Source organism: Strigops habroptila, chromosome 9 (assembly GCF_004027225.2).
Source record: "Strigops habroptila isolate Jane chromosome 9, bStrHab1.2.pri, whole genome shotgun sequence".
NCBI lineage: Eukaryota > Metazoa > Chordata > Aves > Psittaciformes > Psittacidae > Strigops > Strigops habroptila.
Window position 1 is genome coordinate 22226591 of NC_044285.2, and position 10899 is coordinate 22237489.

At 52.2% G+C, this 10899-nt stretch overlaps 2 non-coding genes across 2 annotated transcripts; both read left to right on the top strand.

Annotated features, from left to right (window-relative positions):
- Positions 1–116: 116 nt before the first annotated feature.
- Positions 117–198, top strand: TRNAS-AGA. Its single transcript has one exon. It is a non-coding gene; the product is annotated as a tRNA-Ser (tRNA).
- Positions 199–3010: 2812 nt separating this feature from the next.
- On the top strand, positions 3011–3082 carry TRNAQ-CUG. The gene has a single exon. It is a non-coding gene; the product is annotated as a tRNA-Gln (tRNA).
- The last annotated feature ends 7817 nt before the right edge of the window (positions 3083–10899 follow it).

Genomic DNA, 10899 nt, shown 5'->3' on the forward strand with positions numbered 1-10899 from the left:
ATTCATGACATGTGCAGTGAAAGTCCCGGCTACAAATCTTGAAGTGGTGCATTGCCCTGCAACTCGCTGAGAGCCGGGTGTGCCTGTGATCGGCGGGGCAGAAAGAATTGCAGCAGGTAGTTGTGGCCGAGTGGTGAAGGCGATGGACTAGAAATCCATTGGGGTTTCCCCGCGCAGGTTCGAATCCTGCCAGCTACGACGTGCAGCCATTTTTGGCTGCCTGCAAATGACCGCGTTTTCTGCCGTTGCACCCAGCTCCACAGTGTGCCTGGTGCCCGGGGAGACAGTTAAAGCCCTTTCCCTATAGGCCTTAACCTTGCCCTGCCCTGAAAGTCCTGGTTGAATGGTAAACCCTGTGCCCATTGACAAGGCAGGCATTTGGGGGGAAGACAATGGACCCGTGCAGAGTATGAGCCATGAAAAGAGCTCCACCGTTGCTGGTTCTTGAGCACAACTTAAGAGCCTGGGGTCGTGGGGGTATTCTACCCGACCAGTCCCCAGCAGGGGCAAAAATGAACAACCTTTCCAAGGGGGCTTTCCAAATTCAACTTAAGGATGAGATGATGAGAGGTGAGTGTGACCCGTCCCCTCCTCTTCTGGGAAGGACATGGAATTGCAAAAAAGGACATGGCGGTGGCTGTGGTATCAGGAGACCATCCCCTGCCTTCACTGAGCCTGACAGGTGGGACAGAAAAGAGAAAGAGGCTTCCCTGAGGTCTTCTTTCAGTTGCATGCCCAGCTGCCCCCACCAGAGCAGCAGCTTCTGGGAGCCTGCCTGCGTGGTTTAGCATCTTGAGGAAAAAGTAAACGCTGAGAAGCACATGCAGGAAGAGCCCACAGAAAGAGAAGGAGAGAAAACCACATTGCTGGCACATGGTGGATTCCCTGCAGCCATGCCACTGAGGGTGGGGAAAGTGTTGCAAGGGAGAAAGAACGTCAGAGAGATTCTCAGCAGGAATAAAGAAGGAAAGGGCAGTGGAAGGGACACCTTAGCATGCTCACATCTGCACCCCCATGCCAGCCCTCTCTGTGTCGCTTTTGCTTTTCTCTCCTCTGCCTGCTTGCTGCATGCTCTGGCCAGCAGTGTTGGGCAGGACAGGAATGGCACCAGGCACAGAGAAAAGGGGTTTCTCTGGCTTTCTGGCAAGCTGCATGGTGTCAGGGGCAGCCCTGGGCTGTCAGGTAGCAGCAAGGCTAGGGCTGCACCAGGAGGGAGGCCAAGTCAGGAAACGATGTGCGGTGTGAAGGAGTAAATCAGACCTTTGGACAGGGGTGAGGAAAGACAGTGTTTTTTATGTTGGCGCTTCTGTTTCTCGCTATGTGAACCTGTTTTAATTGGCAACAATTTCCGCCACCTCCACACCCCCAACCACCCGCCATGGCAAGCCTGGTTTGCCCACAAGAGTTTTTGCTAAGCTCTGTTTTTCTAAGTCATGTTTATCTTGACCCATCCTGTTTTCAGCGCTCTGCATCCCCCCTCACCCCCCGCCCCGAGTGTGGGAAGGAGTGAGCAGCTGGCTGGGGGTTTGTCTGTGATTATACCACCAAAGGTGCGTAGACACAAAGGCACATCCACGTGCATAGTACATGCGGAGCTGGTACGCGCATGAATGTAGTCTGAGAGAGGCACCGTTACCAGCACCCAGCAGCCTGAGTGTCCGTAGCCAAGACGTCACACCCAGAGAAGCACACACAGACATCCCAGCAGCTCAAGGTCCTGCGCCTGTGGGGGACGGGAAGGAGGAGGCTGGCCAGGCTCTGATGTGGAGGAGCAGGAGACAGGTCACTTTGTGACCTGGCAGAGTGAGGCAGGCAGATTGGCAAGTGGAGGAGCAGGAGGCAGTAGTGCCCCCATGAGCATTGGTGGTATAGTGGTGAGCACAGCTGCCTTCCAAGCAGTTGGCCCGCGTTCGATGCCTGGCCAACGCAGACAAGCTTTTCTTCAGCCTCGCTCCAGGGTGCCTTGCTTCTCCTGTTCCAGAGGAACCCAGCTTCCCTTAGGATGTTCAGCTCCCATGGGGCACTGGAGCCCCCCCCCGCTGCAGCCTTGCCTCGTGGCTAGTTCTCTGAGCACCTGCTAGCCGAGCAGGCACCGGCCTGGCTTTGAGCATGGCCCACCTTGGGAAAAGCAGAGTTCAGGGGCTGGCAGGAAGGAAACCAAGGACAAAAGACCATGAGCAAGGGAGCTGCCTGCACTGACCCACAAAACCCACTGGCACAGACTTGTTTCTCCTCAAGTGCTGAGTGAGCTGTACTCTTGCTGCTCCCAGACACATCTCCAGCCTGCTCAGTCGTGCAGATGCCAGGCGTGGATGAGAAAAGCCCTTAGCAACAGTGTGTCCCTGATGAAAGGACAGGGTTTGACGTCAGCCTAGACTGTCCCAGCAGAGGAAGGCTGCCCAGCTTGCGCAACCCATAATAAACAGCTTTGGGTCCTCCTGCCAGCTCGTCCCGCTGTCGGACCTCATCCGCTGGCCTCTGTCGTGGTTGCCTCATTCGGCAAGATCAGGAGCTTGGCTAGGACTGCAACCGACAGTGAGGACATCTGGGTAAAGGCTGCTTAGTATGAGCTAGAAGGTGAGAAACAGGACAGGCAGTGACTTAGGGTGGCAGATTGACAGGCTGTCCAACATGGCGGCTTGAAGGGAGGAAACTCCAGCAGAGCCATAAGTACAAGCACTGAAGCACCGATCACGGGGCTGTGAATGTACCCTGTGAGGTACGAGCGTTGAAGATGTTAAGCTGGAAACGTCATAAGCAGGTCTCATCAGGCAAAAGCAAGACTCTCAGGGGTTAGCAGCCTGTGTCTTGTAAGAGAGGGTCTGCGAGGCTTGCACAAGAAGCTGTGCCACTCCGTCTTCTGTGAGTGGAGGGTGCCCAGTGTCCCTGAAGGAAAGCTGCCCTTGGTGACTGATGGCCAGGGAGATGGAGAGACTGGCAGGCTGAGGCAGGAGCACATGGCTCAGTGTGGGTGGCTGCAGGAGGAAGAGCTATCACACCTTTGCTGAAGGGTCCCATGGTGTAATTGTGAGCACTCTGGACTCTGAATCCAGCGATCTGAGTTCAAATCTCAGTGGGACCTTAAGCTTTTGGCCCCCTTGGGCCTTTCTCAGCATGCTTGCACCTTGACAGCCTTGCTTTTGCTGTTGGGTCAATTGTGTCATGCACTCTGACCTTGATCCTTGGCCCCTGCACCCTCCGTGCTTCCTTGCACTTGTTGGCTGCTCCCGCGTGAGGGGCTCCAGCAGTTTCTCACCAAATCACGCAACACCTGAGGTGGAGATCACAAAGCCCAAGTCCAGGTTGTTGCTGCGTTGCTGCAGCCAAGACTTGCAGAACTAAGCCAACCCCTGGCTTAGGGCTAGAAGATCACAGACACCAATATGGAGGATGACCAAATAGCATTTTATTAAACAACAGCAGTCATTATATGCCTTTCGGCCACACGGAAGTACCTGTGCTAACCCAATCAGAGGGCAGGTTAACAATTTTTACCTTTTATGGTATTGCCGAGCCTTGCCCCACAATTCCCCTCTCCATGCTATGGGGCTTGTGAGAGTATCCGGGGAGGGGTTCTCTCTTTACGTACATCGCGATATCTTCCGGCCGCCACACCTTAACTACCTACACAGGTCAAGCAGGGGACCTTTTTCATGGCCTTGTCTGGTTCTGTGTTAGACATCTCCAGAGATGGAGAACATTAACCTCTCTGAGCAACCTTCTCCCATCTTTGGCCACCAATGCCTCCGGCAAGAGCCGGAGTTCCAACTCTGTCCACTGCTTCTTGCTCTCTCGATTTCTCTGAGGCTTTTCTGTTTCTCTTTGCCTACTTGTTTATTTTTGATCCTCGATCAGTTCAGGGAACTCCACCAAAATATGCCAGTGCTCCATGCTTGGGGATATACTAGGTGTCACGAGAGACAGCAGATCCTTCTTTGCAGAGCGGGTAGCTAACAGAGGGAGGAGGAGAACAAACCACCACGAGTCTCCAGCTATGCAGCACAAAGTCTTTAATCAGAAGGAGCAAATGCGGGGGCACAGAAGAGAGACCAAGAAACACGTCTGCAGGGTTCAGGGAGGCGCAGAGAACGGCCCGTTTCCCAAGGACAAGCTCCACACAAAGCGCTTGCCTTTTCCCATTCTGCTCCACCTGGTGGCAATCCCAGGCCACCAAGAGCAGTCCCTAACTCCGGAACCCTCCCCGCATCAGCAGGAGGTTCAGCAAAGCAGATGAGAAGGAGCCCTTTCTCTCAGGGGCTCAGAGCAAAGCAGAGCCAGAGGAGGCAGCGCAAGGCCTGCCCTGCAGTGAGGAGCAGCAGGCACAGGACCCTCCTGCCGGGTGGCAAGAGGACACCCAGCCCATCTGGAAGCCGTGGCCACGCTCCTGCTCATGCAGCACGGCCGCCCTTCTTCTGGCTCCAAAGGGGACGATCCGCCAGCTTCAGCAGTTCAGACTGCAGCGGGGGGGAGGCAGACACAGGCCTGACCCTCCCAGACCAAGGGAGCCCCCAGAAGAGATGGGAACGCCCCCGGCGCTGAGGGAGCTCCCAACAGCAGCTGACAGAGAAGATCCCACGGCTGTGCTCTGCGGCAAAGAGGTGAGGATGGGGCCCGGCAGGGTCACCACCACAGGGGAGGCCTCGATGAACACCGTCGAGTCAGCGCAGCGGGCGACACAGGGCTCGCTGCAGCTGCTTGCAAGTGGCGTTGGGCTGGAGGCGCCACAGGGGCGTGGGGGGCATGGTCTGAAGCAAGACATCTCTCGGTGAGCGAGGCAAAGCTGAAACACAGAGCACAGAAGAAATGTGGAGCCAACCATCGTTAACTCAGATCTTTCCACAGATGTTCTCTCTTGATGTCCATCTCCATTCCTAGCTCCATGTCCAGAAAGGGCCTGTAGCTGATCTTGCTAACTGGACGACTGGTAGGACGTCTAGAGGTAAGGCTAGATTTGAACGACTGCAAGCAAAGATGTGCCTAACAGGCTGCTGATTCCACCATGAGCTTCTCATGCATGTTGTGGTGTGATAGCAGTGATGAAGATTTATGCATTTATCCCAGCACAAATAGCTGTCTCTTAAAAACACACACTGTGCCTACAGCTGCCAGAGACTTCACTGTGCCCTCAGAGTTGCATGACACAGGATGGCTGACCATCTTTTGGAACAGTTCCCGGTACAGTGGGTTTAAAGCACCTTTGGAAAACAGATCACACCCTATCTCTAGAACAATAATTGCTGCACTTTGCCATTTGGTTAGAGACCATGTGCTGAAGAGGGAAATTCTGGTCAGCTGCACTCATAGAATCATAGAATCATAGAATCGTAAGGGTTGGAAAGGACCTTAAGATCATCTAGTTCCAACTCCATGGCAGGGACACCTTGCCCTAAACCACGTGGTTCAAGGCTCTGTCCAACCTGGCCTTGAACACCACCAGGGATGGAGCATCCACAACCTCCCTGGGCAACCCATTCCAGTGCTTCACCACCCTCGCTGTAAAGAACTTCTTCCTTATACCTAATCTAAACTTCCCCTGTTTAAGTTTGAACCCATTACCCCTTGTCCTACCACTATGGTCCCTAAGGAAGAGTCCCTCCCCAGCATCCTTGTAGACCCCCTTCAGATACTGGAAGGCTGCTATGAGGTCACCACGCAGCCTTCTCTTCTCCAGGCTGAACAGCCCCAACTCTCTCAGCCTGTCTTCATACGGGAGGTGCTCCAGCCCTCTTATCATCCTCGTGGCCCTCCTCTGGACTCGCACTCCCTGCATCTGAGCCCCATTGATCCCCTTCTGCTTGAAATACCACCTCTCCCAGCTCTCCCCACCACCGCTATCAAAAGGGAAAGAGGTCAAAGCCCTTCAACAGGTCCATTGCAGAGTCAAACTGAGGCATTCCAAGTATTAACCTGAGTAGCCACCACAACAGCATTTTAGCCTACTGAAAGAGATGGAGCAGACTCAGGCTTACCTTGTTCCCTTAGGAAATGCAGGCAAGAGAGAAGATGCAGAGCCTGGAGCAGTGCAGCCTTTTATGCTGTGTCCTAGAGCCCTTAGGGCCAAAACCATTCCTTGCTCATGAAGCATTTGAACACCTGAACACTTGCTGAGGCTTCGCTGGTGCTAAAGCCTTTGTCTCTTTCATCCGAAATGTTTTATGACCACTTCATATAACCCAGAATCACAGAATGAATCATAGAATGATTTTAATTGAGAAGGGACTGTAAAGATCTTCTAGTTCTATCCCCCCTGGCATGGGCAGGCATACATTCCACTAGATCAGGTTCCCGAAATCCCCATCTAGTCTGGCCTTGAACTGTTCCACAGCTTCTCTGGACAACTTGTTCCAGTGTCTCACCAACCTCACAGGAAAGAATTTATTCCAAATATCTTGACCTGCTTTTGATGCAGTCCATGATATGGTTGGTTGTCTGGGATGTGACCATGCATTGCCAGCTCCTATTCAATTTTTCACCCACCAATACTCCCAAGTCCTTCTTCACAGGGCTGCACTTGAGCTACTCGTGACCTAGCCTGCATTCATGTTGGAGATTTCCTGGACCCGTGTGCAGGACCTTGGAACTTGGCCTTGTTGAACTTCATGAGGTTCACACATGCTCACCTCTCTAGCGTGTAAAGGCCCCTCTGGATGACATCCCTTCCCTCTAGGGTATCAACCACACTACTCAGGTTGATGTCATCCACAAACTTGATGAGAATACATGCAATTCCACTGTCCAGGTACTCGACAAAGACCTTAAATAATAGTAGTCCCAGTACAGACCTCTGGGGTAGCTCTCATCACTGATTTCCACCCAAACAGCAAGCCATTGGCCACAAATTTATGAGTGTGACCATCCAGCCAGTTCCTTATCCATGCATCAAATTCACATCTCTCCATTTTAGAGACAAGGGTGTTATGAAGTACAGGATCAAATGCTTCACACATGTAGACGATTTGAGTTGCTCTTCCCTTATCCGCCAGTGCTGTAACCCCATCATAGACAGCCACTAAGTTTGTCAGGCACGATTTGCCCTTAGGGACGCCGTGTTGGCTGTCCCCCTCCTTCTCCTTATTTCCCATGTTTCCATGTTTCCTTAGCATAGTTTTCAGGAGGATCTGCTCCATGATCTTGCTGGGTACAGAGGTGAGACTCCCTGGCCCGCATTTCTCCAGGTCTTCCTTTTTTCCCTTTATAAATCTAGGGGTTATATTTCCCGTTTTCCAGCCACTGGCAATTACACAACTTTTCTAATTTGATGGAGAGTGGCTTAGCAACTTCCTCTGACAGTTCCTGCAGGACCCACAGGTGCATCTCCTCAGGTCCAAAGGACTTGTGCACATAAAAGTTCCTGAGATGGTCTTGAACCTCCATCTTCTCCATGTTGGTTACAGCCAGGCCTCCTGTTTGGCTCACCTAAGGTGGGGGGCTACAACTTCTTTCATCTTCCTTGGTTGTTCTGTGTACCTGAAGAATCCCTTCTTGTTATTTTTCATGGCCTTAGCCAAGTTCAGCGCCAGCTGTGCCTTGGTTTTCCTGATGCCCTCCTTGCATTCCCATGACATTTCCCTGGAATCTGCCCAGGATGTGTATCTCTGCCTCCACTGCCTATGCATTTTTGGTTTTAGTTCAGTTTAATTTTAGTTCAGTTTGTTTTGTTTTGATTGCTGCAGACCAGGCTACGTCCTATCTTGACCTTTTTGGTAAGTTCATCTGCACTAGTAAAGAGTAGCTCCAGCAGTGTCTCTCCTCTGGTTGAACTCCCCATCACCTCTACTAGGAAGTTGTCCACAACAAACTCCAGTAGCTTCCTGATCTGTGTTTGGTTTGCTGTGCCACTTTGCCAGCAGATGTCATGGTGGTTGAAGCACCTTGTCAGGATCAGGACCTAAGCAGAGGGGTGCCTCCTGAGGCTTTGCAACAGGCAGTTTTTACTGCCCACAAGCCCAGGTAACAAAGCGAGATTGAAAACAACAGATATCAGACCAGTGGGTCAGGCAGGTCTCTTTCAAGCGACTTCTCCATGGGATCTACATAGTTACGTCCCTTGATGACTAAAGCAGGCTCTAAGGCTTCTTCCAACCAGGCGTCTGGGCTCAACTTGGGAAGTCGGGAACTTGTTGGAAACAAGGAAATCAACACGGAGGAAGGTGATCAAAGAGATGCCGCATCCTTCCTGAAAGAGACTCACACAATTATTGACCTGTTTTGCTCTTTGATGAAATCGGCACCTTGAGTCTATGAGTCTTGAGTCTATGAGTACGCCAGTATCCCTGGCGTACCAGAGACTAGGGCACCATGTCCACTGAAGTCCACAGCAGTGTGGCTCATGTTAGCCTGGAGTTCAGGGGTTTTCCCAACTCTTCCACAGCACAATGACTCCCAGCGGCTCTGGGAGACTGATCCGGTGTCCCTCTGTAATTTGAAATGCGTGGAATTGGCCACCCCATCCCTGACCCAGAAAAACAGACTGTGAGCTTCTGGATCCCTGCCCCGCGTCTCTCCCCAAAAGCAGGCCACCCAGGCATCTGGTCTCTGGGACGCCCTTGCTGAGCAAAACAGGTCAATTTGGGAGTGGGTCTCACTTAGGGAAGAACGCGAGCATCTCTTTCGTCACAAAACCAGGCCGTGGTAGACCCTGATGAGCGTAAGCAAGGTGCTCATGGCCATCACTCCTTCCCACAGGGAATTTCCTTACAGCGCACAATGGTCCTTCCTTGCTGTTGAGATTTGCTACATCCCTGCAGAGCTGAGCTTCTTCTCACATATGGGATTGTGCAGCCTTGAGCTTCTGATTGAACTTACTCAGAGTCCTGTGTCTCTACAATGACCTGCAGGGAGCAATGTGTCTCCGTGTTAGCTGGAGTGCCTGAAAGGAAAGCACTTGAGAGCTGCCTTGAGGTGCAAGACCCAGGGAACTACAGACCAGTCAGTCTCACCTCTGTGCCTGGCAAAATCTTGGAGCAGATTCTCCTGGAAAACATGCTAAGGCACATGAAAAACAATGAGGTGGTTGGTGACAGCCAACATGGTTTCACTAAGGGGAAGTCCTGCCTGACCAATTTGGTGGCCTTCTATGATGGGGCTGCGGAACTGATGGATAGGGGCAGACCAGTTGACATCATCTACCTGGATTTGTGCAAAGCATTTGACACTGTTCCACACGACATCCTTCTCTCTAAATTGGAGAGACATCAATTTGATAGATGGACCACTCAGTAGACAAAGAGCTGGCTGGAAGGCCGCACGCAAAAAGTTGTGGTCAATGGCTCAAAGTCTAGTTGGAGACCAGTAATGAGTGGTGTCCCTCAGGGATGGGTCTTGTTCAACATCTTTGTCGGCGACATGGACAATGGGATTGAGTGCACCCTCAACAAGTTTGCTAGTGATGCCAAGCTGTGTGGTTCGGTTGGCACGCTGGAGGGAAGGGATGCCATCCAGAGGGACCCTGGCACGCTTGTGAGGTGGGCCGACGCTAACCTCGTGAAGTTCAACCAAGACAAGTGCAAGGTCCTACACCTGGGTTGGATCAATCCCAGACACAGCTGCAGGTTGGGTGGAGAAGACATTCAGAGCACCCGTGTGGAGAAGGTCTTGGGGGTGTTGGTTGACGAGAAGCTTAACATGAGCCGCCAGCGTGCGCTTGCAGGTCAGACAGCCAACTGTATCCTGGGCTGCATCAAAAGAAGTGTGACCAGAAGGTCAAAGGAGGTGATCCTGCCCCTCTACTCTGCTCTCGTGAGACCTCACTTGGAGTATTGTGTAAAGTTCTGGAGTCCTCAACATAAAAAGGACATGGAGCTGTTGGAGCAAGTCCAGAGGAGGGCCAAGAGGATGATGAGGGGACTGGAGCACCTCCTGTATGGAGACAGGCTGAGAAAGCTGGGGCTGTTCAGCCTGGAGAAGAGAAGGCTGCATGGAGACCTCATAGCAGCCTTCCAGTATCTGAAGGGGGCCTATAAGGATGCTGGGGAGGGACTCTTTCTTAGCGACTGAGGTGGGAGGACAAGGGGTAATGGGTTCAAACTTAAACAGGGGAAGTTTAGATTAGATATAAGGAAGAAGTTATTTACAGTGAGGATGGTGAGGCACTGGAATGGGTTGCCCAAGGAAGTTGTGAGTGGTCCACCCCTGGCGGTGTTCAAAGCCAGGTTGGAGAGAGCCTTGGGCCACATGGTTTAGTGCGAGGTGTCCCTCACCATGGCAGGGGGGTTGAAGCTAGATGATCTTAAGGTCCTTTCCAACCCTAACTATTCTATGATTCTACGATAGCTGAAGTTGACCATGAATTTGACCATGACTGATAGCCGCGCTCACCACTAATAAGGCAAAGGGATGGAAACACACTCAAAATATCCTTCTGCACATGCCTGAGACATCTGAGTTGATCGAGCTCATGAAGGCGGGACACAGATGAGTTGTTCTGATGTTCAGTGATAGAAAGCAGAAGCACAATATTTCAGATGAAAGAGGCGAGGGCTTCATCACCAGCAAGGCCTTGGCACGCGGCAACTACTAGGTGTTCAGATGCTTCATGAGCAAAGAATGTTGGTTCCCCCCAGGGCTCTGGAACACAGAATAAAAGCCTGAGCTGCTCCAGGCTCTGCATCCTCCTCTCTTGCTTCCCTTTCCTCTAAGAACAAGGTAAGCTTGAGTCTGCTCCATCTCTCTCAGTGGGCTGAAGTGCTGTCCTGTTGGCTACTCAGGGTGATATGGGGCTGCCTCAGCTTGGCCCTGCAACAGAAACAGTCAGTGCCTGAGACCTCTGTCCTTTTCCTTGAGGTGGCTGGGGGAGCTGGGAAGAGGCGGGTTCTTCCAAGCAGAGGGGATCAAAGGGGCTCAGATGCAGAGAGGTCTGCCCACCAGAATTTGCATGTGCAGCAGATTGTCTCTAACCAA